Here is a 13,525-nt window from a genome sequence, read left to right as displayed (position 1 = left end):
TTTAACTGCAGGAGAGAGAAAAATAAATATAGGAGAGTAGAGTGATAGAAAGAGAGAAAGAGGAGGGTTGTAAAGGAGATACCTGAGAGAGGGGAAAAGAGGAAGAGGCATTGCGAGAGACAGCTTGGGAGAGAGAGCGCGAGAGGAAGAGCGACAGAGACAGAGAAGGAAGAATGAGATCAGGAAGCGCCTATGGTGATATTCTCAGACGCGTTGATACTACGGAGGATGTGGTGTTCGATCAAGGAGCATAACTGTGGGGGACACGGACAACATGCAGGCATATGCAGCTTAAATTATCATCATTGACAGCACACACACAGTGAGCTGGGGAAGGGTGTGGAGGTCTATTCCTGTACTGTACTGTTCAATGTATGTTGGTCAATGATTTGAAGCCCAGTGGGCATGTGATGAAATTGTTATTTCGACCCTGACTGTCGTTTTCATCTGGAACATTCCTGCATGGGTGCTGGGAACAACCAATTAGAGTGTTCAGAGCTAAAGTGGTCAGATCCTCCAGGAGAATTATCCTGCCGAGCTGCAGGAACGGGACAGTGGGCACGATATACAAGATTAGTTTGTGTAACAAGAACACACTTCTCTAAACGCAATGGCACTGCAAACAAGCAGACAGAGCTGCCAGAGCACAGCTCTGGCCAGTGTTTGTACAGGCCAGCACAAGAGTCTAATACAAGTGCCGAGATTGATCATATATAACATTGATAATACAGAGCAGGTTTGTACTGTAACTCTGATCGATAAACATCACCAGCTCTGGACTGCTGGGGCACCAAAATGGAGGAACACGAATCCCAATAAACGCAACACTGCTCTGTGAAGGCTCATATTTGCTGAAGAGGTAAAGACACGAACAACCCCACATTTCACTGTGCATTCAGAGCCGATCATTCTCAGCCCGCTGAGTACACCGGCCACCTGCACCACTACAGGAACACAGACCTGTGCAAGCCAGCTCTGAACTGTATGTACACTGACCAGTGTAGCTCCAGCACGGCACCGCAGGGAGGTGGATAATCAGAAAGCAAACTCTGTTGCTACTCAGCGCGTTGAGAAAGAGGAGGGTGTAACCATCATATAAACATGTCGTGCATACGAGTCTGTACAAGAACATACAGCAGCTGGTTGCGTAGATAATGAACTTTACAATATCCAGATTTTCAAAACCAGGACACAGACCTATACAACTCTGAACATTGTGAATTGACCACATAGACCTTTGCACACTCAGCACTGTACTCCACCCTGTGCGACACTGACACTGGAATTCATCGACACTATCAATCACCTACCGCCCTCTGGGCAGCTTTCGAGATGTAACGAAGAGTTCATGGGGGGGGGGGGGTCCTGAGATGTTATGTGCTTCAATTTCCAAAGATTTTTGAGATGCTAGCAGGAGAGAAATAAATACATGCAACCAACTTATGGAAATTGTAAGGACACCAGAGTAGTTTGCAGCTCGGCTATAATTACCTAAATATTGACTGGAATTGTTAGTGTAGATGCCCAGAGGAGCAGCATTTATTAGCAGTGTTTTGGAAAGGTTTACCAGCATTTACAACCTGTACTATCTCAGTTCGTGCAGATTAGTGATGTCATCCAAAACTCATATTAACATCTACGGGTGTATACTGGAGAATATCTGACAGACCGCATCGTGATCTGGTATGGAAGCACAAATCTCTTATACCGACTGAACTGCCCGCTCCATTTTTCCATGGTGATAAACGGGTTCCTTTCTCGTCCTAGTACGATAAAACCCTAAAGAGCAGCCAGTGTTTCACGCGCCATAGTTTAACTTACCTTTCATAGCCCCACAACCTCCATCTTGAAAATGGACACATTTACTCTTGACCTAAAGTCCGAGGGTGATCGTTATCTTGATTCTCCTTCACTGCACAAGTCTGTTTGTTTCTGTTTCAGACCTTGAACGAACACCTGTCACGTGACGTACACTGACGAAAACGAATCATAAATTACCAAATGCGCATGGCCGATCCATGGAATGGAATGAACTGGAGACGTTAGTTTCATGCTGTAATGGCAGGCGAATCACGTCTGAAAATGCGCGAGAGCTCTTCGAGGTTGAACTGCAATTGTCGAACGAGGCTGTGACATAAAAGCAGATGAAATACTGGCAAATGGTCATCGACGGGCAAACAGGGGTCACTATTGAGGTCATTACCTTCCATGGATGAGTTGGGTTGGGATATTGACAAAGAATGAATGGGTTCTTATCTGCTGATGTAGAGAAGGGGAAGGGAATGGGATTTCAAACATGAATGAAGGTAGGGAATGGGTAGAGTAATGTGCATTTCAACACATTCCGAATACCTGCCTTCACGAACCGGAAAGGTCATGATGCAGTGCCATATAATTATGGTCTAATCAGAGTATCATAATGTTTGGATGTGATTGCAGTGAAACCGCTGCAGAAAGGTTTCACCAGGAAGTTGCCGAACATGAAACATTTCAGATATCAGAGAGAATCTAGCATTCAATTCTTGAAATGGAGGAAGAAGAAGACGTTTAAAAGGAAGTTTTAAAAAAATTAGAGACATACTATTGTTCATTAGTGTTAACTACTTCTCCATATCAGGGTTATCTAATATGAAGGTATAGGTTTATTGGAACTGTAAGTTTTAACTGACGTTAGCGGAAGGTGTTGAGCTCCCTCAGATGTAGGCATTTGTCGCAGCGATTTCGTCACCACTCTGCGACCCCATGCTGCTGCATTTTCATTGTTCACAAAACTGTCGCTTCCACATTAGAACAAAGAATCACGGGGCTTGGGTGCACGGTCTCCGGAATACTTGTGTACGGACCACATGGCTGATCTGCGTTTTCTGGTGAAACTCTTTCCACTGACCTCACAACTACTTCCCCCGCCTCCGGCATACTCCACTGGCATCGCGAGGCAGAGCAAAGAGGACATCTGATCATCAACCATGACCGGCTTGCAAGGATTCGGGATGAACTGCGATGTCTTTTGTTCTTGCACCGGCTGAGCTGCCCTCTCGCTGCTTCTATGACGATGCCGTGCCCCTTTCTCGCATCTGATTAAACCACGCTGAGTAAGAATATCCATCCCAAAGAATCTCCATCCTCCAGTAAGAATCTCCATTCCAGAGTAAGAATCTTCATCACTGAGTAATTATCAGCAATGTATTTCTCGTCTGCATAACAGTCTATGTGTTTCTTTCTTCTTTCTTTCTTTCTTTCTTTCTTTCTTTCTTTCTTTCTTTCTTTCTTTCTTTCATTCTTTCTATCTATTCATCTATCTGGCTGGCTGCCCTCTGCTGTCTGTTTTTGTCCGTTATCGGTCTAACTATATGCTGCTGTGTCAGCTATTGCGAATTTGACCCAGCAGAGTTTCACAAGGAGATAATCAATGAGAAGCACTTGTGGAGTTGTGAAATGATTATTTTCTCAGTCTTACTGGACCGATTTTCAAAGGCAGACTGAACGTCATGAGCCGTTAGCTAGCGTGTCGGTAAACTAGCAATCACTCACTTGGTGGCCCAGATTTAACGGCGTTGATGGCATATTATTGGAGGGACCTAGAGCGCAAAGGTAAGTGAAGGTTCACATGATGGCTGAGAATCACTGATAATCAACTAAAATGAAAACTCAAGTTTCTGCCCTAATGTGGCGTCTGAACGCACAGGAGTAACAACGTACAACGAAAGATTCAAGAGAGCATGAAGATTAGCATCAAGGACCCTTCAGTTCCCCACCAGGGAAAAGCTCCAGCGTCATTTTTCCAACATAACAAAGACTGCCATCCAAGTCTGGACGCTACATTTGGCCGGAGAATGGTTGGATTGCTCTGTTCCTTTAAGAATCAGACTGAAATTGTTGCCTGCCACCTGCGCTAATGGAAAGTCTGCGCTTAAAGTTCGCCTACTGAAAACTGAGTGCTCACTTGTTCTCCACCTTCCACAGCTCTCTGCTTACATCGGCGTGATCATAAGGCTCCCTATCTTCCCATTCCCCCTTCCGGTAGAGTAGCAGCACCTCCCACCACCCCCCATACCAGACTGTGATGCAGCCTGGTCAGAATGCTCTCCAGAAGTTTGCTTTTTTTTTAGTTTATTCGTTAATCTCCTAATGAAATACTCTATAGTCACTATCTTGCCTTCTTTATAACCGCATCGATATGTTGGGACCAAGGTTAAGTCCTCAGAGATCTTAATACCCATGAACTGGAAATTGCTTACTCTCTCACTTTTGATCCCCCGATGAGGATTGGTTTTCTCTCTCCTTCCTGAAGTCCACAATAAGCTTTTCGTCTTTCTGACGTTCGTTACAATGTTGCTGCTGCGACACCACTCATTGACATATTTTGCCCCCTATTCGCCCCTCTCATCTCCATTTCACATTCGACCAACAACGTTTGCATTATCAGCAAATTTATAGGTGGTATTTGATGTGCACATTTGCTGACTCGATATGCACTTGGATGTAAGGAAGATCGAGGGATATGGACATGATAGGAAGGAGGGTTTAGAGTTTGAGTGCCTTTGATTTGCTTTTTAGCTGGTTATGGCAAAACATTGTGGGCCGAACGGCCTTTCACGCGCTGTACATATTTAGGCTCTATGCTCTATGATATCTGTAAATTTCTTCTAAATTTTCTTTCCATATGTAAAAACTCGCGTTTCTAGTAGTGGGCTATAGTGGCGCAATCGGTTAGGCGCGCGGTACTTATATGACAGTACACCGTGGAGAAATGCCGAGGCTATGAGTTCGAGCCTCACCTGGAGCACTCGTGATTTTTAATGCTTGCAACGCCCAGGTGACTTGACGACTCTCAAGCTGAGCATTCCACTGAAATGTTACATTTGATTTTGTGCTTCTGAGACACCCCGCTTATTATTTGTGTTTAACTTCGAATCGATGCACCTTTGATTTTGACCTGAGAAGGCGCGTGTGAGTTTACAAGCGTTGCAGGAGATCCTCCCTTATTCACTAAAAGGCATGTGCCCGCAGGGACAGACAATCTCCCTGTTTGGTTCTTTAGTTCAACACGCGTAGCCTCACTTCCCGTTGTTGAAGGTGTCTGAGCAGATGGTTCATTTGCTGAATCCAGGCATCACGCGTACCCCACATTCTTGTCTTCTTAGTTTAATTAACCAAATGGCGAAGCAACGAACCCTACCCTTCCTGAAGCCATGCTTCAGAAACCCTCGAATTACACCTCACCTTGGTTCGTTGTGCTGTCGAATAAACTCAATATTCACTTGCTTTCGGCGAATTGTTTTAGGCACACGCGAAAAAATATATATTGATCGTAGCCTTAAAGGCCGCAAATGGTATCGGGATGCTGATCTCTCTCTCTCTCTCTCTCTCTCTCTCTCTCTCTCTCTCTCTCTCTCTCTCTCTCTCTCTCTCTCTCTCTCTCTCTCTCTCTCTCTCTCTCTCTCTCTCTCTCTCTCTCTCTCTCTCTCTCTCTCTCTCTCTCTCCATGGATCTGCAACCTGCATTATTTCTGGACCGAATTATAAAATAATTCTCACATGCCCCGAGTTCACCAAGCCTCTGTTAAAGAGACGACACCGCCCTTGATTCTACTGACGTCCTTCCGGCTGGAGAGAGATCACTCCACCGCGACCTCAGAGTCTGATCGACTTGCCGCTCCGTTCCTGAAGGCTGTGGTTACCAATATAATATTCGTTCACAATAGGTCGTATAATTGGCCGTTAATGTCTTGGTCAGGTTGCGATCCGAAGGAACATATTGGACGGTGATCATTAATGAAATATCAGTGTGATGGTGTGTTCTGGTGTCAGTGCGGACTCGGTGGGACTATTGGCCGTGATTCGTTACTCCACAGCTGGCATTATCTCACAAGTAACCCTGGGTTGTAACGCGTCCTGTTGTTTATAAATGTATCGGCACATGGTCCACTCACTTGCTTCAATTAATTGTAATCTGAGGTGATGAGAACGAACGAGAGAGACAGGGTGAGAAATCTTAAACGTACTGTTAAATTTAACACGTGGGCCGGAGCGCCACCCTGTGGAGACTGCTGGAAGCTAGAGTACCGAAGTTGTGTTAATTCCTTGCCTCACATATGCAGCATAGTTCAGTTTACTGTTACATGTCGCGCCTTAACCAACACCCCACAGCAAATTGTTAATACCTATCTCTGTATATGGTGCATAAGTTTAATACTTGTTACCGAAAACGGAAAGGAACGGTGGGCAATGCTTTGTACTTATTGTTGTACTTCAGAGCAGGGCGGGGAGGGGATGTCTCAGGTCATTGCTCAATAGCGCAGAACATTGAGCGCTTTGCAGGGTTTCTGTGGTGTAGTGGTTGTCACGTTCGCTTCACACGCGAAAGGTCCCCAGTTCAATCCTGGACAGAAACATTGTTTGGGCTTCAGTACTTCAAATGAACTTGAGACTCAATTTTTCAGTTTGTGTTCAAGTGTATTGTCATCCATGTGTAATTATAATGAACATTCGCTTTTCTATCAGTAGCGCAATGTATTTCAAACCTGGCAAAGGTAAATTAAAGAAAGAAGAATTAATAGTAATTATATATAATTTACAGGACAACATAAACGGATTTAAACCTAAGGAGGTTCGTGGATAACGTACACTGCGTAACGGGAGAATTAGCCTTCAACCCTATTGTCATGTATTGTCGCTTGAGGATGCATTGTGGTTTCAACGGAGCTCGCATCTCAGAAGTTCCCATCCAGAGAAACATCAGGAAGAATAACCGTGTGCTGTAAAATTTCAAACCTACCGTCAAATGTTAAATCGCTTTCGTTTTCCCTCCCCCCCCCTGTATTCCACTCCTTCCTCGTCTCACCATACAGACATCTGTTCATATTCTCCACCACAATATTCTGGGTTTAAACTTTTCAGTCTGCCTCCCCCAACTCTCTCTCTCTCTCTCTCTCTCTCTCTCTCTCTCTCTCTCTCTCTCTCTCCTCTCTCTCTCTCTCTCTCTCTCTCTCTCTCTCTCTCACACACACACACACACACAAACACACACACACACACACACACACACACACACACATTCAATCTCTCTGCATGTCTTTGTTTTCTCCGTCGCGAGCAGCATCACAGCCACCCCATGTCAGACGCGCAAATATTTGTTTACGCCGCGGTGGAAGCAGTTGGTAACATCAACACGTAATACTTCAGGACTCGAATCTGCGATCTTCCGGTGATATTGCAGCGCAGACAGAAGTCAAATTTCTTACCTCTGGCATCGCACATTCCGTTCCTGTTAAAGATCCTATGAGGAAGGTCTGATCACAACGCTGACATCGGGTTTCTGAGGGAATGTCGAAAAGTCTGGTTAAAACCTTCCTGTATAATGAAGGTAATGTAGCACAAGAAAACGGGGTACGGTGGCACTGTCTATTTTGGGACGAGGTGACGGTGGGAGATCGCACATCGGTTGGGATCACGGCCCTTTTGAATATATCGAAGTTGTTGTGATTTCATGTGAACTTAAAACATGGGCGAAATATCCCACGCCTGCATAAAGGTCAGTAACTGGCCGTGGAGGTTCTTCCGCAAACGTGAACGTCAAGAATAAATATTTATCTCGGAATACGCTCCGCCCTGACTGAACGAGCAACCCGTGTAGAGTTACTCTGAAATAACTCCCGATCTTTCCCCGGCTACACTCTTAACTCTATCACCGTATTAAAACCTTACGGTCTGTCATTCTGATCATACCGGCACAATTATATTGCTTAACATTTCGGCAACATAATTACCAGTGATGCTTTACTCCAGGATCCCCACAGTGGATTTGTAAAGTTTGAAATGTATGCCACTGAAAAATGATCAGTGAAAATGTATCCTGGGATATCGGTGGAATCCAGGAGAAAAATAATACCTCGCCATTGGACGTCAACGAACAGATGGATGGTATATTGACAGTGGTAACTTGTCCTGCTCAGCAGTCACGAGTTTGCAAGCAAAATTCCACGGCAACATTTGAGGTTTTGTGATTTTTCGGTCCGGATATTGTTCCTCATGTCCAGAGGCATGCAAATGTTCGGGCAGCCCCGGTCAAAGATTGTGTCACTCTGAATAGTTCAGTGAGTAGTCATAAAGTTAAAGATGAAACATTCTTTTCAACATTTTAAGCAAGATTAGTGTATTACTTTTTGTTCTGTACAAATTTAGCGTGAAAAATAGGAAAAGAGCAGCATGCATATGTTTTGGCACCCCAAAGATTTGAGCTCTCAGATAACGTTTTACAAAGGTCTCAGACCTTAATCAGCTCGTCCGGGCTATCGCTTGTTTATAATTATCGTTAGGAAAAGCCAGGTGATGCAAATTTCAAAGCTTTATAAATACCCTGTTTCCTCAAATCGTGTCCCAACAATCAGCAGCCATATACTTCTCTAAGCAGCTGTATAGCACTCGGAAAATTAAAATAAATGATTCCCACAAAGCAGAAGAAGGCTATATGTTTTCTCAGTTCGTAGTGTAATTAAGAAATGGCAGATTCGAACTCTGGACCATTCGCCCCGTAGTCCAGCGCTGATGCCACTACGCCAACAGCCGGCGTCTTAAACACACCTCAAAATCCACAATGGACTACTTCAGGAGGCGCAAGCTGAAGGATTTGCATAGGCCCTCACAGTCACCCGACATAAACGTCATCGAAAATCTGCGGATGGACCTCAAATAGCAGTGCATGTAAGACCGTCTAAGAATCGCACAGAACTAGAAACCTTTTGCAAGGAGGAATGGGCGAAAATCCCCCAAACAAGAATTGAAAGACTCTTAGCTGGCTACTGAAAGCGTTCACAAGCTGTGATACTTGCCAAGGGGGGTGTTAGTAAGTACTGACCATGCAGGGTGCCCAATCTTTTGCTTCGGGCCCTTTTCATTTTTTTGTTATTTTGAAACTGTAAAAGTTGGATTTTTTTTTAATTAATATTTCTTAAAATATTAAAGAAATGTGTCATCTTTAACTTTATGCCTTTTCTATTTCAGGTCATCTTTCACTCACTTAGCTAATCACAGTAATAAAAATTTTGAACAGTGTGCCCAAGCATTTACATGCCACTGTATCGCATGACGAGAACATACTCGGCAACGGATTTTCAGCTGTAATATCGTGCCGGGATTTGAATGGCACGATTCAAATGGGGATTGTTGAAGGCGTAGACTAATTTCTAAACGGGAAATAAATTCAAATATGGAAGGTGCAAAGACAATTGGGAGACCCTGTGCAGGATTGCCGAAAGGGTAAACGCAGGCTGAGCTGGTAGTAAGGACGACAAATGCAATGCCAACATTCATTTGGAGAGAACCAGAGTACAAGAGTGAGGCTGTAATGTTGAGTCTGTATAATGCATTGGTCAGACCGCGCCTGGAACAAGATGAACAGTCTGTGTCACTTATCTGAAAACTGATGCCCTGGCATTGGAAAGGGTCCAGAGGACGGTGACGAGAATGATCCGGAATGACAGCTTTAATGTATGAGGATCGTGTTATGACTCTGACCCTGTACTCGTTGGAGTTTAGACGAAGGAGTTAGGGTTTTCATTGAAACCTATCAAATATTGAAAGGCCTAGGTAGACTGGACATGGAAAGGATTTTCCAATTGTGCGTGAGTTTAGAGTCAACAGAGCACAACCTCAGAATATTAGGACTCCCTTTAGAACAGGCATGAGAATGACGTTTTGTCACCCGAAGATTATGGATATGTGGAGTTCATTGGGGGGATATCTGTGGAGCCAACTCAATGGTTATTTTTTTAGAAACATAGAATACCTACAGCACAATACATCCTTTCGGCACACATGCCTGTGCCGAACATTTCTATAATTTCGAAATTACCTGGTGCTACATATAGCCCAATATTTTTCTAAGCTTCATGTACCTATCCAGGAGGCTCTTAAAATACCTTTTTATATCCTCCTCCACCACCGTCGCCGGCAGCCCATTCCATGCACTCACCACTCTCTGCGAAAAAAAACCCATAAACCTGACATCTCCTCTGTACCTACTTCCAAGCACCTTAAAACTGTGACCTCTCGTGCTAGCCATTTCAGCCCTGGGAAAAAGCCACACCGTCCCATCATAAACTCCCGGGGTCAGACACAGAGTGAATCTCCCTCCACACCGTCCCATCACAAAAGCCCGGGGTCAGACAGAGATTGGATCGCCATCCAAACCGTCCCATCACACGTTCCCGGGGTCTGACACAGAGTAAATCTCCCTCCTCACCGTCCCATCACAAAAGCACGGGGTCAGACACAGAGTGAATCTCCCTCTTCACCGTCCCATCACAAATTCACGGGTCAGACTTAGAGTGAATCTGCATCCACACCTATCCATCATAAATTCCCGGGGTGTGAAACAGAGTGAAACTCCCTCCTCACCGTCCCATCACACACTCCCGGGGTCTGACACAGAGTGAATCTCCATCCAAACCGTCCATCGCAGGGTCCCGGGGTCAGACGCAGAGTGAATCTCCATCCTCACAGTCCCAACATACCCTCTCGGGGTCAGTCACAGAGTGAATCGCCCTTCCTCACCGTCCCATCACAAAAGCCAGGTGTCAGACACAGAGAGAATCTCCATCCAACCGTCCCATCACACGTTCCCGGGGTCAGACAGAGAGTGAATCTCCCTCCTCACCGTCCCATCACAAAAGCCCGCGGTCAGACACAGAGTGAATCTCCCTCCACACCGTCCCATCACACAATCCCGGGGTGAGACACAGAGTGAATCTCTCTCCACACCATCCCATCACAAAAGCCCTGGGTCAGACACTGAGTGAACCTGCATCCACACCGTCCCATCACACATTGCCCGGGGTCAGACAAAGAGTGCATCTCCTTCCACACCATCCCATCAAAAATTCCAGGGGTCAGACATAGAGATAATCTGCATCCACACCTTTCCATGACAAACTCCCGGGGTCAGACAAAGAGTAAATCTCCCTCCTCACGGTCCCATCACACACTCCCGGGGTCAGACACAGAGTGATTCTACATCCAAACCGTCCCATCACAGGGTCCCGTGGTCAGACGCAGAGTGAATCTCCATCCTCACAGTCCCAACGTACACTCTCGGGGTCAGATACAGAGTGAATCTCCATCCAACCGTCCCATCACACGTTCCCGGGGTCAGACAGAGAGTGAATCTCCCTCCTCACCGTCCCATCACAAACTTCCGGGGTCAGACACAGAGTGAATCTCCCTCCACACCGTCCCATCACACACTCCCGGTGTCTGACACAGAGTGAATCTCCATCAAAACCGTCCCATCACACGGTCCCGGGGTCAGACACAGATTGAAACTCCCTCCACACGGTCCCAACACACACTCCCGGGGTCAGACACAGAGTGTATCCCCCTACGCACCGTCCAAACACACACTTCCTGGGTCAGACACAGAGTGAATCTCCCTCCACACCGTCCCATCACAAAAGTCCGGGGTCAGACACAGAGTGAATATCCATCCAAACCGTCCCATCACACTTTCCCGGGGTCAGACACAGAGTGAATCTCCCTCCTCACCGTCCCATCACACACTCCCGGGGTCAGACGCAGAGTGAATCTCCATCCTCACAGTCCCAACATACACTCTCGGGGTCAGATACAGAGTGAATCTCCATCCAACCGCACCATCACACGTTCCCGGGGTCAGACAGAGAGTGAATCTCCCTCCTCACCGTCCCATCACAAAACCCCGGGGTCAGACACAGAGTGAATCTCTCTCCAAACCGTCCCATCACACATTGCCCGGGGTCAGACACAGAGTGAATCTCCTTCCACACCATCCCATCAAAAATTCCAGGGGTCAGACATAGAGAGAATCTGCATCCACACCTTTCCATGACAAACTCCCGGCGTCAGACAAAGAGTAAATCTCTCTCCTCACGGTCCCATCACACACTCCCGGGGTCAGACACAGAGTGAATCTCACTCCTCACGGTCCCATCTCACACTCCCGGGGTCAGACACAGAGTGAATCTGCATCCAAACCGTCCCATCACACGTTCCCGGGGTCAGACACAGAGTGAATCTCCCTCCTCACCGTCCCATCACACACTCCCGGAGTAAAACACAGAGTGAATGTCCATCCACACCGACCCATCATAAACTCCGGGGGTCAGACACAGAGTGAATCTCCCTCCTCACCGTCCCATCACACACTCCCGGGGTAAAACACAGAGTGAATGTCCATCCACACCGTCCAATCATAAACTCCCGGGGTCAGACACAGAGTGAATCTCCCTCCACACCGTCCCATCACAAAAGCCCGGGGTCAGACAGAGATTGGATCTCCATCCAAACCGTCCCATCACACGTTCCCGGGGTCTGACACAGAGTAAATCTCCCTCCTCACCGTCCCATCACAAAAGCCCGGGGTCAGACACAGAGTGAATCTCCATCTTCACCGTCCCATCACAAATTCACGGGTCAGACTTAGAGTGAATCTGCATCCACACCTATCCATCATAAATTCCCGGGGTGTGAAACAGAGTGAAACTCCCTCCTCACCGTCCCATCACACACTCCCGGGGTCTGACACAGAGTGAATCTCCATCCAAACCGTCCATCACAGGGTCCCGGGGTCAGACGCAGAGTGAATCTCCATCCTCACAGTCCCAACATACACTCTCGGGGTCAGTCACAGAGTGAATCGCCCTCCTCACCGTCCCATCACAAAAGCCAGGTGTCAGACACAGAGAGAATCTCCATCCAACCGTCCCATCACACGTTCCCGGGGTCAGACAGAGAGTGAATCTCCCTCCTCACCGTCCCATCACAAAAACCCCGGGTCAGACACAGAGTGAATCTCCCTCCACACCGTCCCATCACACAATCCCGGGGTCAGACACAGAGTGAATCTCTCTCCACACCATCCCATCACAAAAGCCGTGGGTCAGACACTGAGTGAACCTGCATCCACTCCGTCCCATCACACATTGCCCGGGGTCAGACACAGAGAGAATCTGCATCCACACCTTTCCATGACAAACTCCCGGGGTCAGACAAAGAGTAAATCTCCCCCCTCACGGTCCCATCACACACTCCCGGGGTCAGACACAGAGTGATTCTTCATCCAAACCGTCCCATCACAGGGTCCCGTGGTCAGACGCAGAGTGAATCTCCATCCTCACAGTCCCAACGTACACTCTCGGGGTCAGATACAGAGTGAATCTCCATCCAACCGTCCCATCGCACGTTCCCGGGGTCAGACAGAGAGTGAATCTCCCTCCTCACCGTCCCATCACAATCTTCCGGGGTCAGACACAGAGTGAATCTCCCTCCACACCGTCCCATCACATACTCCCGGTGTCTGACACAGAGTGAATCTCCATCAAAACCGTCCCATCACACTTTCCTGGGGTCAGACACAGAGTGAATCTCCCTCCTCACCGTCCCATCACACACTCCCGGGGTCAGACGCAGAGTGAATCTCCATCCTCACAGTCCCAACATACACTCTCGGGGTCAGATACAGAGTGAATCTCCATCCAACCGCACCATCACAC

General features: G+C 47.0%; 1 non-coding gene across 1 annotated transcript; it reads left to right on the top strand.

Annotated features, from left to right (window-relative positions):
* The first annotated feature begins 6,321 nt into the window (after positions 1-6,321).
* Positions 6,322-6,394, top strand: trnav-cac (transfer RNA valine (anticodon CAC)). Its single transcript has one exon. It is a non-coding gene; the product is annotated as a tRNA-Val (tRNA).
* The last annotated feature ends 7,131 nt before the right edge of the window (positions 6,395-13,525 follow it).

Source organism: Hemitrygon akajei, unplaced genomic scaffold (assembly GCF_048418815.1).
Source record: "Hemitrygon akajei unplaced genomic scaffold, sHemAka1.3 Scf000087, whole genome shotgun sequence".
Classification (NCBI taxonomy): domain Eukaryota; kingdom Metazoa; phylum Chordata; class Chondrichthyes; order Myliobatiformes; family Dasyatidae; genus Hemitrygon; species Hemitrygon akajei.
Note: the sequence above shows the minus strand (reverse complement) of the source record. Positions and strands in the feature narration are given on the sequence as shown.